General features: G+C 47.4%; 2 pseudogenes; one reads left to right on the top strand and one right to left on the bottom strand.

The window, feature by feature from the left end:
• Positions 1-301: 301 nt before the first annotated feature.
• On the top strand, positions 302-1,173 carry LOC147987996 (uncharacterized; annotated as a pseudogene).
• An 8,948-nt stretch (positions 1,174-10,121) lies between these two features.
• Positions 10,122-11,005, bottom strand: LOC147987997 (uncharacterized; annotated as a pseudogene).
• Between the last annotated feature and the right edge of the window lie 3,179 nt (positions 11,006-14,184).

The following is a 14,184-nucleotide window of genomic DNA, read 5'->3' on the forward strand; positions in this document are numbered from 1 at the left end:
CGCCCTAGCTGGCATGTGCACCGCCTCTTCTTCCTCCTCCTTAGGCTCCCCGCCGATGACCGCCGGCAGGGCGATAGCCGTCTCCCAGTACACTATGCCACGGCGGTCATTAGGAGCCCAGTAGGTCTTGTACTTGCACCACTTCTTCCTCCGTTTAGGGTCGTCGGAGACGGCCTAATTCATGGCCCAACGAATGATGTCAACTGCCATTGCGCCCTTCGCTGGGTCAGGAATCAGCGTCTTCAGCTCTTCTTTAGTGGCCTTCATGACCACGGCATTAGATTCGTTCTGCATGTCCGCCATGGAGCCGAAATTCGAGCACACCTCCATGGTGTTCTCGAACTTAGTCCGGTCACCAGCCGTCCACCCGAGGAAGAAGGCCCTCCAGCCAATACCTCAAGGGAAGGGGTTGGCGTTGGAGCTGGAGCTAGAGCTCATGGCGATGGGGAGGAGGAAGGTTGACAGTGAGAGAAGAGAGGGGGTGGGTAAATAGTGGTGGGCAGGGTGAGTAAATATACAAGGGATGGAGAGGAGGAGAAGAGTGACAGTCATGCCGTTTGAACTACAAGCTCTTGAATTAGCCATGAACTCTGTGCAATGCCTGACTCCATGACTTGTGTGCAGATCGAGGATAACAATGAGATGGGCATGGAGGTGCTCCCGGCCGTTGACAGCAAGGGCAAGCAGCCCCTTCACCTAATGCCCGACGAGGTTGAGCTGCCGCCCACCGTCGAGGAAGACCCGAAGACGCCTGAGGATGGCGACGACGAGGGCATGGAGGAGCCCCCCAGCAACAAGCGCCGCAACTACGGCCACTACCATCAGGAGGATGGCCCAACTCACTTCTGCAAGGTCATCCTTGCACTGAAGCTTGAGTGCATCCCCATGCCCCTGGACTTCACCAAGCACTTCGTCGCGGTGCCGACGGAGTTCAAGCTCAAGAATAACACTGGCTGCTCCTGAAAGATGACGGCCAAGCTGATGAACGGCAGGGTGACCCTGGATCAGGGTTGGGCCACCTACGCAACCGTTCATCAGATCAAGATCGGATACATGGTAATGTTCAAGCTCCTCACTCCCGACACCCTCAAGGTCATCATCTTCGACGACGATGGCATTGAGGTAGTCAACAAGTGCGGGAAGCACGACGACGCCTTCGCTGCCAAGGTGTAGGGCCGGGCCACCTCTTTCGAGCGTACTATCGAATTATGCTAGTTGATGGTTTATGCGTTGAACTGTTATATCTGTGGTACTGCTTATATCTGAATTATGCTAGTTGATGCTCTGTTTATACTCTATTGTGCTTATGATGTGTGCTGCGGAAGTGTGGTGGTAACCTCACCAACTAGCCAAAGAGGTTACCACACATCAGGCCTTGCATACAACCAAACACCATGCCTTGGGTTTGTGAACTAACATGTAGGCAACCAAACACCAGGCAGTGTGGTTCAGCCCATGCAGGTAAGAGGGCATGTAGGCAACCAAACAACATGCATATGGTGCATTTGAGGCTACATTTGCATAACCAGGCTGAGTAGAGAAGTGTATGTGATGCAGAGCACACGGCAACCAAACACGTCCTAGGTGAATGGTGCTTCACTGGGAGGAGCTGTCCAAACCTGACGGTGCAGCCGACGGCGACCCCACCGTCCACTCTGCCGTGCCGTTGTCGGTATCTTGGTTCGTGCACCATGCACCTCGGTCGATTGTCTTCGATCGGTCTTTTATGCCGTGATGGCCAGGATTCATCATATGGCAAGTGAGAATCACATCACATTTAAGGTTCATTAAGGCATCTCGGTCCTTTTCACCCACTGACAGACAGATTGATGGTTTAATACTACAGTTGGCCTTGTTATGGTGCTACACGTAGCTTAGCTGGTGGATGCATACATCGGATCTGACGGGGCCAAAATATCCGGTCTGACGGGTTTAACAACGAGAGGTTATGTTAGGGGTGCCGTCCCTGTCAACACGGCACAAGTACTACAAGGAATAAATGTTTGTAATTACCTCCCTGACTTTGAATTGGTAAACAAGGCAACGGCTGATTTTTCAGGGCAACCGTCTCCACTTTAGTAGTAGATCTTTTTCTTCCGCCGTCTTTGAATTCGTATTCAATTAAACTGCATGCTGGCCTAGATATTTTCCTTGGCTGGGTTGGGAATTGGACATCGTCTTCGACCAGTCATGGTCATCTTCCTTCCTTCCTTGGCGGAGGCTTCTCTGCTTTGAGTGATGCATATTCCAATAATATCCAGGTGCGAAGATTCTATTCGCACATGTATCTTCTTTTGGAGCTTTTGAGCTTTCAGATAGCTGTTGGCATTGGGGCTCTGTCTGTCAACAGTTCAAGTGGAATGCAACACCACCATTAAAAATTGTACTATAGGCACATTAAATCAAAGAGGAAAAGGGGAGCTTTCGTCAACAAAAAGTTCAACTACTAATTATTTCTCTAGAGAAAGTTTCCTTTTCCTATTGTACATGTACATCAGACAATAAAGCGCAAAATTGCACCTAAATAACAGAACAGGGCACTTTACACAAAGTATGATGTCTAGCTAGACAGGATGGCATGATATAATTATATGATGCCTTACTAAATAGGTTGACATGACATAATTAACAAGCATGTTGTATAAGTAAATAAGATGACATGATATAATTCACATATATGATTTATAAACTAAGCAGATGGCATTCGCATATGATGTCTAAACTAAACAAATAGCGTTCACATTTATGATGTATAAACTAAGAAAATGAGTTGTACTTGTTGCAATAATTAACAAAACCCTACTAGTAAATGATGATCCGGGGGGAGGTTTGACTGCATCAGCATCAGTTGGTCGAGCCGATGCATGTTCAACGCATTGCATTAGGCCACCTAGTCCAAGAAACTGCCCTGTGCTTGCCTAGCTTCTGTATAGGCCCAATTAATTTAGCGGCTTAGAGAAGTGATGGTTGTTTATAATCCACCAAAAGAATTGAGTCATGATTAATTATATTATTATACTGTAGTGTTTGCTTGAATGTCCATGGCATCGTCAACCAAGTAAGGTACTCGTGAACCGCCCGGTGGTTTTTTGTGATGTAATATTACGGTAATCACAACAAGTTGCTGGCATTGACTAGTTAACCGAAGCCGCCATGGTCACCAATCCATGGACACGAAAGCTTAAAGCCAGACTATAAAAAGGGTTGGCTTTTGCGCTAGTCTTAGAGGCGAGGCTAGGTGTCAATCAGTGACGAGCTAACGTGAGGGATTAAAAGTATCGGTGACCTAAATAACCTAAATCGATCTGATCGTGCTGTCATCGATCACACTGTACAGAAAGCTAGTTGGCTAGTTGATCGATGAGCCAAATGGAAGCCAGTTAGCCAGGCTTAGCTAGAACTAGGCCAACACTTTCACTTGGGTAAAGGAAACTAAAAGTTGCCATGATGTATATGTGGCACCAAGTGATGATGCCCATGCTGGTCGATCCAGATCCAGTCCTGATAGAATAAAATATCCACTGGGATTTGTCTCTTCCTTCGCTTCATGTGGTGCCAGAGATTAGCTAATCAGGCCAGCAGCAAACTGTTGTGTTAAGTGGAGTTCCCTGTTTAAACTACGTAGTACAGTTGCCGGTGCCGCCAGGGCGCAACTTTCTCTAACCTGCCCCAGTTTTTTTCAGCAAAGGGTAAATTTTATTTATTCAATAGGAAGCATCAAGCGGATATAAACACAATAAGAACATACCTGACATTTGCATAACTATAATGCACACAGTGAACTCCAGCGCACATATAAAATCATATCGGCAAATAGCAAAGTCTTACAGACCAACGTATGTCTAAGCGAGAGAGGAAAAGTCGAAGCGATTAAAACGGCGCTCAACAAATTATAGCAACGATCATGTGCGCGCCAATCATCTCTTTACACCATAAGGACAACCTTTGCAAACTAAACCATTGGTGATTGGCCTGCCCAACTTGACCCTGCCCATTTGATTGGTCGCAGATCCCAAGTGCAGGTGCAGGCGCAGGCGTAGGTCCAGGTGTAAAAAAATGTGAAGGATGACATCTGGATTCTGTGTATCAAGTGCAGGCACAGGGAGCTCCTGGTGGATGGACAGATCGATTGGCTACCTAGCTAGCTGAGCTTGGCTGCGTGGTGCTCCACTGGGTAGATAGCCAGGAGCAGCTGTCTCCGAACCTGACGGTGCAGCCGACGGCGACCCCACCGTTCGTCCACTCCGGCGTGCCGCTGTCGGCATCTCGGTCGATTGTCTTGATCCGGTCTCGTATGCCGTGATGTCCAGGATTCATTGCAACTGAGAATCACATAACATGCAGGTTAATTAAGGTAGTAGCTCGGTCCCTTTCACCCGCTGATAGACAGATTGATGGTTTAATACTACAGTTGGCCTTGTTATGGAGATACACGTAGCTCGTGGTTAATCACCACTTTTGAACTAAAACCGCGACACTTCTTTGACGCGGAGGGAGTACATCGGAGCTGACGGGGCCAAAAATATCCGGTCTGACGGGTTTAACAATGAGAAGTTAGGGGCGCCGTGCTGTATCGATCATCTGCTGGTCGGCTTTGAAGTTTGAATTGGCAAACAAGGCAAGGGCTGATTTTTCAGAGCAACCGCCTCCACTACATCGTTTCTTTTTTCTAAAGCCGGCTCAGAATTCGTATACAATCCATCTTCCTGCCTAGATATTGTCCTTGGTTGGGTCATGATCATCTTTCTTCCTTCCTTTCTTCCTGGACGGACGCTCTCTCTTCTCTGCTTTTAGTTAGTGATGAAGATGCATGTTCCAATCCAGATGTAAGGATTTGATTCGCATCTATCTGCTTTTGGACCTTTTGCGCTTTCAGTTATCTGTTGGCATTGGTGCTCTGTCTTCACAAGTGCCCTTTAGCCTAAGCAAGAGTTCATCCGGAAAGCAACACCACCATTAACTGTACTATATGTACACATTCATTGAAGAGGAAAAGAGTGTTCTTCTTCAAAAAAATTCTACTTCTAATTATCTATCTTAAGAAAGCTTCCTTTTTCCTAGTGTACATGTAGAGGATGTACAAAGCAGAAGAGGGCACTTTACACTTGTGGTGTAGAGGCTGCTGGCGAGACAGACAGAGAGTGGTCAGATCAGATCGGGTCCTCTTCAGCTTGATTCAGCTTGAAACCTATTATGTAGTGTGACAAAATTATGACCTTTTGTCGTACTGACATCAGACTTGTCAATCCATTTGCTATTGTGTACACTATTTTAATTGAAGTTTAGAATTTTTAATGATATATTGTTCTCTATGATCTTATTATCTGGTCCAATAATTTTTTTAAACTAAAGTACCTTAACTAAGGAAATGTTCCTAGTGTAGGAAGGTGATGAAGATCTGATTCTAAAATGTTACACTGATGCAAGCTTCATGGCTAATATAGACAACATTAGATCTCAATTAGGATTTGTGTTTATGCTAAACGGAAGCATAGTTAGCTGGAAAATTCTAAGCAAATTATTGTGGTGGATTTTACAATGGAGGCAGAATATATGGCCACTTCAGAGACGATAAACGAGGGTTTTTGGATCAAGAATTTCAGCACCGAGCTTGGTGCAGTTCCAAGTGCACTGCACCCAATGGAGCTTTGTTGCGATGATTGCAACGTCATGGCTTAGGCTAAGGAACCAAGGTCTGACGAGAAGTCCAAACAAATTGAATGCCGATTCCACATAATTTGAGATTTAGTGGAACGTGGATCCGTGAAGATTTGTAAGATTCGTACGAATTGAATGTATCAATTCCGCTGACGAAGCCTTTACCACGAGCAAAGCAAGATCAACACAAGGAAGCCATTGGTGTTAGAAAACTTACGTAACTAGATTACTGACTCTAGTGCAAGTCGGAGATTATTGAAAATACAACCTACAGGCAATAATAAATGTATTATTGTATTTTCATGTTTGTAATTAAGTTTATATTTCTATGCTATAATTGCACTATTTCTTGAACATGAGATTTGGTGGAAAACTCAATTACATGTGTGGAAACATAAACACCAATATGATCCCTTGTCATACCTCTGAGACTAACTCATGTATTGACGATGATCTTGTTTTCCTGATCATGAGCATTGTTAGAATGCTATCAATAATGATAACACCTTGTTATCGGAATAATGGACTTGCAGAGCCAACTTATGAATTACTGCGAGATCACATTGTTATTATGTTATTGGTATTTTGATATAAAGTGTTAACGTTTACTTAGTTCCTTAGACCATAAGAATATCACATACGAGCAAACCGGATGGTTACTTTGTGTTTACTGAATGTCACTCCGTAACTAGATATGAATAAAAATAACCTATGGCTATACAGGAAACGTATATCTCAGTATCAATAGTTCAAGACTGGGAATTCCTCCTCAAAGGATAGAGAGATACTCTCGGGACCTACACATTGGACATCACTACTCAGACATTCGAGAATACTACACATAGATGAGCACACCCACGTATAATAAAAAAATCCTGCAAGTGGTGTTGTTCTTTATAGTTCTCACATTTAAGTTGTTCTGGGCCAAAAGATATTTTCAAGTCAAAATGTCTCAAAAAAACACATAATTTTCTTGTTACAAAATATTCTTTCATGTGGTTAATTATAATAACCAAATAATAAAAATAGCACACACTTTTTTTAAAACCCACCCATATATTGATCAAATAACAAGAGTCATACAATCGTTCATTACACGATTAGCCACGCAGGGCGGAAGAGTATTACAAAGCACACCATCGGACCTGCTACCAAAACTAAATTTAGCTATCTCATGCGCCGTCATATTAGCATGTCTGTCAATCTTAACAATCTTGAGATCCTTAAAAAACTTAGCAGCGCTGATTGCTTCCTTTTTTAGATCCACCAAAGGAGACATGTCAAAGGTTTCTTTTGCAAGAAAAGATGCAGCAAAAGAGCAGTCAGTTTCCAAAATAATTGTTTTGAGAAGAGTGATACCAATATATATCCCGGCTAGACACGCACGAAGTTCCACTTCGTCCACTCCGGAGCACACACGAATAAAGTCCCATGATAAAACTAGGACTTCTCCCAGATGATTCCGTGCGATAACCCCAACGCTAGCTGATCCTAAACTCTCCACGAAGCTAGCATCAACATTTATCTTAATATGCTTCGGATCCGGAGGCTCTCAAAGAGCACGATCATTTTTTTGCGGACTAATGAACTTCTCGGCACCAAACACCCCCTTACCCTTTTTGCTTAAATCCACTTGCACATAATTGTTGGCAGTCGTGAATGTTTTCCAATAATTTTCCACGAAGATTACAGAGGCGGTCACAGATTCTTTCCCTTTTCCAATATAACTACATACTAAAAAAATATAAAATTTAGTATAAATAATGATTGGATTGACCTTAATATTATATGTTTGGGCCATACCAATGGGTTAATGTAAGACCGATCGAAATAGATCTTGCACAATTTGAACAAAACATTAAATGGAGAAACAATGTTCGAATTTAGTATTACCAATTTTTTATTCTGAGAATAGTTCATAAAACGTTGATGACTACACGCAAATCGGTGGGCCTCACGAAGGAAAAAAGAAATATGATTAAACTCGGTTTATATTTCAATCGATGGTTGTGTCCACCTAATGATTTTCTTTGTCTATCACTTAATTAATTCTAAATTAAGTTTTGGTTGAAATATTTTGTCTTGTAAATGAGAGGCATATTATGGTAATGACAATAACATAAAATGTGACTTGTTATGTAGAATTTCCAATTGGTAACAGAATTATTGCTCTCAAATGGTTTTTGTCATTTCCCCCTTTTATGTTTTATTATTCTATTTTTTATTTTCCATTTTACCAAAAAAATTAATTAATATATACAGACTTGTAAGGAAATGAACTTGTTTTGATAAACACATTAACAATATTAAAATTATGTGAACATATTTTGTAAAATAAGTGACCATTTTTTAACACTGGTAGCAAAACCCTTATAAGTGTAGATAATTAGTGGAATTGTCCCAACTACGAATGCTGCTAGTAATTTGATAAAATACCAATGACGTGCAGACTTTCAAAGGTAGTACAGACAAGCACGTGTGTCACTAGTGTGCGAGTCCAAACAATCGGACCATCCATGTCTTATTAGTGGCGTCGGGACAACATCATAGCCACTAGTACTTCCTTTACTAACTGTGCGGGTTATTTTGCCAAGAACCACCAGTAATTTGAACCGGGATCACTGTCTTGCCGTACTTACTAGGGGCGTGGTAAAATTATCCTTCGCTGCTAGTATTTCTGACTTTAGTGGCCTGAGTCATAGACGGCACGTCACTAGAGACCGATCAGGACCATTTACAACTAAAGGGTACTTTGTTGTTGTTGCTCTGGTTTGTGATCTCGTTTTTCAGTTATATCTTGCGTGGGATCAGTTGTTGGTACCATATGGAGCACGGTTTTGTAGTGTAATTAGACTAGATTAAAATGACTCAGATTGGCCATCGAAACAGCATATAGGTCACACAGGAAAATGAATCCTACTATCTGCAAAACTGAACTGAACCCTGCCCATAAATGGTGACACGGAGTAAGATCTGATTGCATCATCCTCAGTTGATTCTGGAGATGCAACATTAACGTCCGTTAGGTTAAGGGCACATGAATAGTAGAGATCTAAGATTTTTCTATGAAAATACAATTCTGTAGAGAAACTTGTCAAGACCGATTTTGTTATTTTCCAGTCAAGCACGAATGTAGAACCACGGTCCAACTAATACAACTGCCACATGACATATTAGCCTGAAAATATTCTACTCTCTCCAATCCAAATTAATTGGCGCAGACTTAGTACTACTTTGTACCAAAGGGAGTAGTAGTATTTGCTTGAAACTCCAAACCTCTGTCGACAAAGTATGTTTTCTTAATTGCTGGTGGTTAATCTGTGATGCAATGTCACCGTAATCACAAACAAGTTGCCTGCATTGATTATTTAACCAAAGCTTCCATGGAAGTCCATGGACAGCGAAAGCTTGAAAGTTAAAATGAAAAAAGGTAAAGTTGACTTTTGCACCTACCTTGGAGGCGAAGCCAGCTGTCAAATACAGCAAGAGCTAGCCAAGCTGAAGTTAATTACGTCGAGGCAAAACAAAAGCATGGGTGGCCATCATGGTCTCCACGATCAAATCGTATGGACGGAAGGTTAGCCTAGCTAGAACTGAGGTAAAACTTTCATCACTTGGGTAAAGGGAACGAAAAGTGGCTATCATGATGGGCATGGCACATTGTCGCACACCATGCCCATGCTGGTCGAGAACGCGAGATCCAATCCTGGTAGTAAAATAAACACTCCGGATTTGTCTCTTCCTAGGTTTCTTGGGGTGTTACCGAAAAAAGCTTTCGCCTCGCTTTATATATAAAGCATCAAACCACAAGCATTCAGTACAAACACACGCTACGTCACCGCAACACAGGCACACACCCAAGACAGGATACATAGGCGCTGAGCACAGCAACACTACTCCTAGCACTACTGCCCCGAAGAGATGAAGCTACATATGACGAACCATGCGCTCCAAGGCGGCGCCTTCAGGAAGGGTACGACGTCGGAGCGCCGCCACCGCCCGATCCAAGTATCAGAGTTTCTCCCAGAACCGCATGACGGGCAATGAGAGCTGTGACGACGCCTTCAAGAAGGGAACGATCTTCGCTGCCACCGGTCCGTCCGAAGATAGAGCAGGTTTTCACCTCGGCCAACATTCACCGCCACCGAACGCCACACCCAGGCAACCATGCCGCCCACACGACCATGGTGACCGGGCAGCACCAAGGCACGGGCTCTGCCCAAGAGCACCGCGCAACCACCACCAGGGCCGCCGCCCCAGCATCCAAGACCTCGACACCACCTCAACCGAGACCCGCCGCACCCCAACGAAAGGAACGCGCGGAAAGGTCCCACCTTTCACGCCCCTGGGCAACCCCCAGCATCGAGACCCAATAGGTCGGCCAGAACTGGCATCCACCGACCCATCCTGCTGCCCCAAGCGCGAGATGAGGTCGGTCCTGCAGCATCGAGAGGGGGACAAGGTCAGTCCTGCTGCACCGTGCGCGAGACGAGCTCGGTCCTGCTGCATCGTGCGCGAGACGAGCTCGGTCTTGCGGCTCGGGCGCGAGACGAGCGGTGGACCGCGGCTGGGAGAGGACCAGACGATTGATGGGGGTAGCGCCCGGGCGACGAGGAGATGGGGTGAAGGTCGAGACGGCCCGAACGCAGACAAATCGACGCCAGATAAGCCGGCCGTTGCCGCGGGCAGATCCATCGAGTCACCGTGAAGCCGCCACGACACCGGTAGGCCACCACTGAGACCTACCCATGCCGCCGCCCACGGCCGGAGCAGCGGCCACGCCTGGCCGTTGCCCTACCCGCGTCGCCCGGCGAGCTCCAAGCGCCGGAGCCGCCAGGCACGCACCACCGGAGCCAGGCATCGCCGGCCGGCCCCCAAAGCCAGATCCGGCCGGATCCGGCAAGAGACCGGTCACGCGCCACATCCCGAGACGGGAGCACCGCAGCCGCCCCGCGCACAGAACAATGGTCGCCGGAGCGCCGCCACCAGCAGGCCACCCCGCCGCCCCGCAAAACCGCCACTGCGTCGCTGGATCCCGCGGACGTCCAGCGCCACCTCTCGAAGGAGCCGCCCCGTGCCGGTGCCCACAAGTGGATGGGGAAGGAGGGCCCCGCCGCCGCCGCGCCCCCCAGGCTTTGCCCGACGAAGCTCGGCGGCGACCGCGGGGGGAAGGGGAGGGAGGCGGGGCCGAGGGCCGCGGCCACAGGGAGCCCACCGGGTGCACGCAGGCGCGCCACGGGAGGGGAGGGGAGGAGAGGGGGGGGAGGGGGGAGCGGGGCGGGCCGGGAGGCGCGCGCCCGGCGGCCGGCGGCGGCGGGGAGGCTAGGTTATATTTAGGAACGGACATCACTGCGCACCTCGGTTTTCTCTTGGGGTGTTTAAGCTTGCACGAGATGGGCTAATCAAGCCTAAAATTAAGTATTAATCCCTCCGTCTCAAAATAAGTGCCTTAGTACGGTTTTGTACTAAAGTTAGTACAAACTTAAGATACTTATTTTGGGACAGAGAAAGTATTATCCTTGCTTAGTTCCCGGGTTATAATATGTACAGTTGTTGACATGCCCCCAGGTCCTGGCTTTCTCTAACCTTCGCAAATGATCTTCCCAAATTGACTTTGCCGTTGGGCGTACCCACAGACCAAAATTAAAAAGCGGACACGGGCGTCCGCGCGGCCAACCCAAACAGACAAAAGGCAGATAAAATACACGTCCATTTGGGTCGGCCGGTTGGAGTTGCTCTCAATGAAACCAATGATTGATCCAAAGTGCAGATGGATGCAGGCTGGGTTCAGGTGAAAAGAAGCCATAGATCACATCTGCATTCTGTCTGGAAGAACCAAGGGCGTGTTTGGTTGCAGTTTGCAATAGTAGTTGCATTGCATGTCCATCTCCGGGCAGCCTGGTTCTTTAAATGTAGCCTTATATGCAGTAGATGCAATCTGTTTGGTTACCTGTATCGCATGAAGGGGCACTTACCCCCCTATTGTTTGGTTGTCGTTTTTGTGCTTAGGGTGTGAGCAGATGCAAACTTTAGTTGTTTGGTTGCAAACAACGTTTGTGTTCTCCTCACCCCATTCAAATGTGGTGGCTTTACCACCACATGATCAGCACAACAGCAAAACAAAGCAAGCAAGCAAATGAAATCAAACAAAACAAGCAAGCAAATGACAGCAAACTACTTAACTACATAGTATAAGTCTAGATTAACAGCAGGGGCATTCTCCTTCCCTGTTCCACGCCAGGGTGCTCCTCCTGGCCAAAATATGAACAAGTTCCCAGCACAAGTACCAATAAGTCTCACCACACACCATAAAAGCTCAACACTAACACCTTACTTAACTAAACTACTCCCTCCGTTCCATAATACACGACTTCTATTTGTTAAAATATAAATGTATCTAGACATGTTTTAGTATATAGGTACATCCATTTTTGGACAAATGGGATACAAGTATTTTGAAATGGAGGGAGTACATAGCATGCTCGATGTCACCAACGTAGTTGTGCCTGCTGCAACGAAACCTGCACATGACTGAGGAGTCGTGGTTGTAGATCTGAACTTTCAGTCTGAGTCCTGAGATGCGCACAATGACGAGGTTGCCCGGACGATCCGGTGGCGGCGGCAGAAGTAGTTCCAGCCCCGGCCAAGCACCATGTGCCCCTCGAAGTTCTGGACCTGCACCCAGAACACGCCCCGCTTGTTCGCCGACAGTCTGACCACGCGCGGGAGCCGCTTGATGACTAGCCAAGTGTTCATCACCTCCACGAACTTGCGAGGAATGACGAACATGGCGAGGTCTCGTTGTCCTTGATCTGCTGGTAGAAGCGCAGCGGCTCCGGGCCCCCCTCCTCGTGGCCCTGCCTCGGAGAACATCCCCTTGAACGAGGCAGGCTCATGAAGGCGATCCTGCCAGGCAGGTCCACCGCCCCGAGCCACCTGTTCGTGGGGATGAAATCCTCAGTGCCCTCAGCTCCGGCCACCACGTGAGCTCCTCCACCCTTCACATCCCAGTCAGTCTTCAATATCTTGTCAGGTAAGATGACAAGTATTAGTGCACAAACTCTTTGCAAAATGGCACTGATCAGAGACATTTGCCCAAGAGCAAATGCTACTGATCAATGCACAAACTCTTTGAGCAAATGCCACTTATCAATGCCACTTGTTTTTAGGCAAGTGCCACTGATCAGTGGACTTGCCCAACAGCAAGTGCCAATGATCAGTGGCATCTGCTTTTCTTCAACTGTCACTCATCAGTTCACTATCCTAAGCATGAAAACATCTAGAAATAGCAACAACAAGTGCCAATAGCACCTATGTGCAGCCATGCACATTTGGCAGCATCCTAAAATGGTCCTACTACATGCACGTATAACAATCAACACAAACCCTAGCTTGAACATGCATGTTAGCAACATGAACAACAACATGAACATGATCCTAGCTTGAACATGAACATGGCATTTTGCATGAACACACATCCTAGCAAGACCCTACCATGACACAGATCCTAGCAAAGCACACTACCCTTGCGATTCTAGCCTGAACACAGCTACTAGCATGAACACAGATCCTAGGACACACTAGCAGTAGCAGTAGCAAATCCTAGGACACACACCGTATGAAACAAGAACAGATCGGTCCGATTGGATTTGATTGGGATCGCATCCAATTGGATCTACTCCAATCCTATCTAATCATATCGAATCCACTAACTACTAGCACATGCCTAAGAATTAAACCCCTACTCTAAATCTACGAGCAAGCATTGAGGGGGTTTGACTCACCGGAGCACGCGTAGTCGCAGCGAACCGCGGCTGGGGTGAAAACCCCGGCAGGAAGGAGAGAGGTGGCGGAGCAGATGAGGAGCCAGCCCTGGCGACGGCCTGCGGCATCGGCCCCGTGCTCATCGTTGTCGAAGGTCAAGGAGGACGGCCCGCCGACAGAAGAAAACCCTTGGACGGGGCTCAATAAAAATCCCCCTGCCCAATGGGGTCCCAACTAGCGGCGGCTCCGTCGACGGCGCCGGCGCCGAGCCCAGGACCACGAGGTCCGAAATCCGCGACGGAGCAGGAACGGCCGGAACGGCCGGCGCCGCATTGGCCGGCACTGGTGGTGGCCAGCAGCAGATGGGGGACGGCTCTCGCAGGACCGACGCCAGGTCCCACCCCGAGTTCTGGAGCCCGACCAGCCAGCGCTCCTGGATGCTGGTGATGTGCTGGTCGACGAGGGTCAGAGGGCGGTGCGGCGGTGGGCGAGGCGGAGCCATCGGAGGAGAGGGAGGGGCGTTGACGGAGAGAGGGAGCGATGGGAACAGTGAGACTGGACGGTGACAGAAGAGTGGGAGGCGAGTTATGAGACGTCCCTTCCGTCTCCCGTGCTGTCCGAGACGTGCAACTGTCTCACACGCGTGGCCGCGCCCAGCCAGGCTCGTGAGAAACGTTTTCGCCTGGCCAGGGTGCAAGCTGCTTTAAAATTCATGCGGGCCACAAACCGCATGCAGTCCAGACAACCAAACAGGCCGCACAC

The sequence above is a fragment of the Triticum urartu genome, chromosome 2A (assembly GCF_056163025.1).
Source record: "Triticum urartu cultivar PI428250 chromosome 2A, HENAU_Tu73, whole genome shotgun sequence".
Classification (NCBI taxonomy): Eukaryota; Viridiplantae; Streptophyta; class Magnoliopsida; order Poales; family Poaceae; genus Triticum; species Triticum urartu.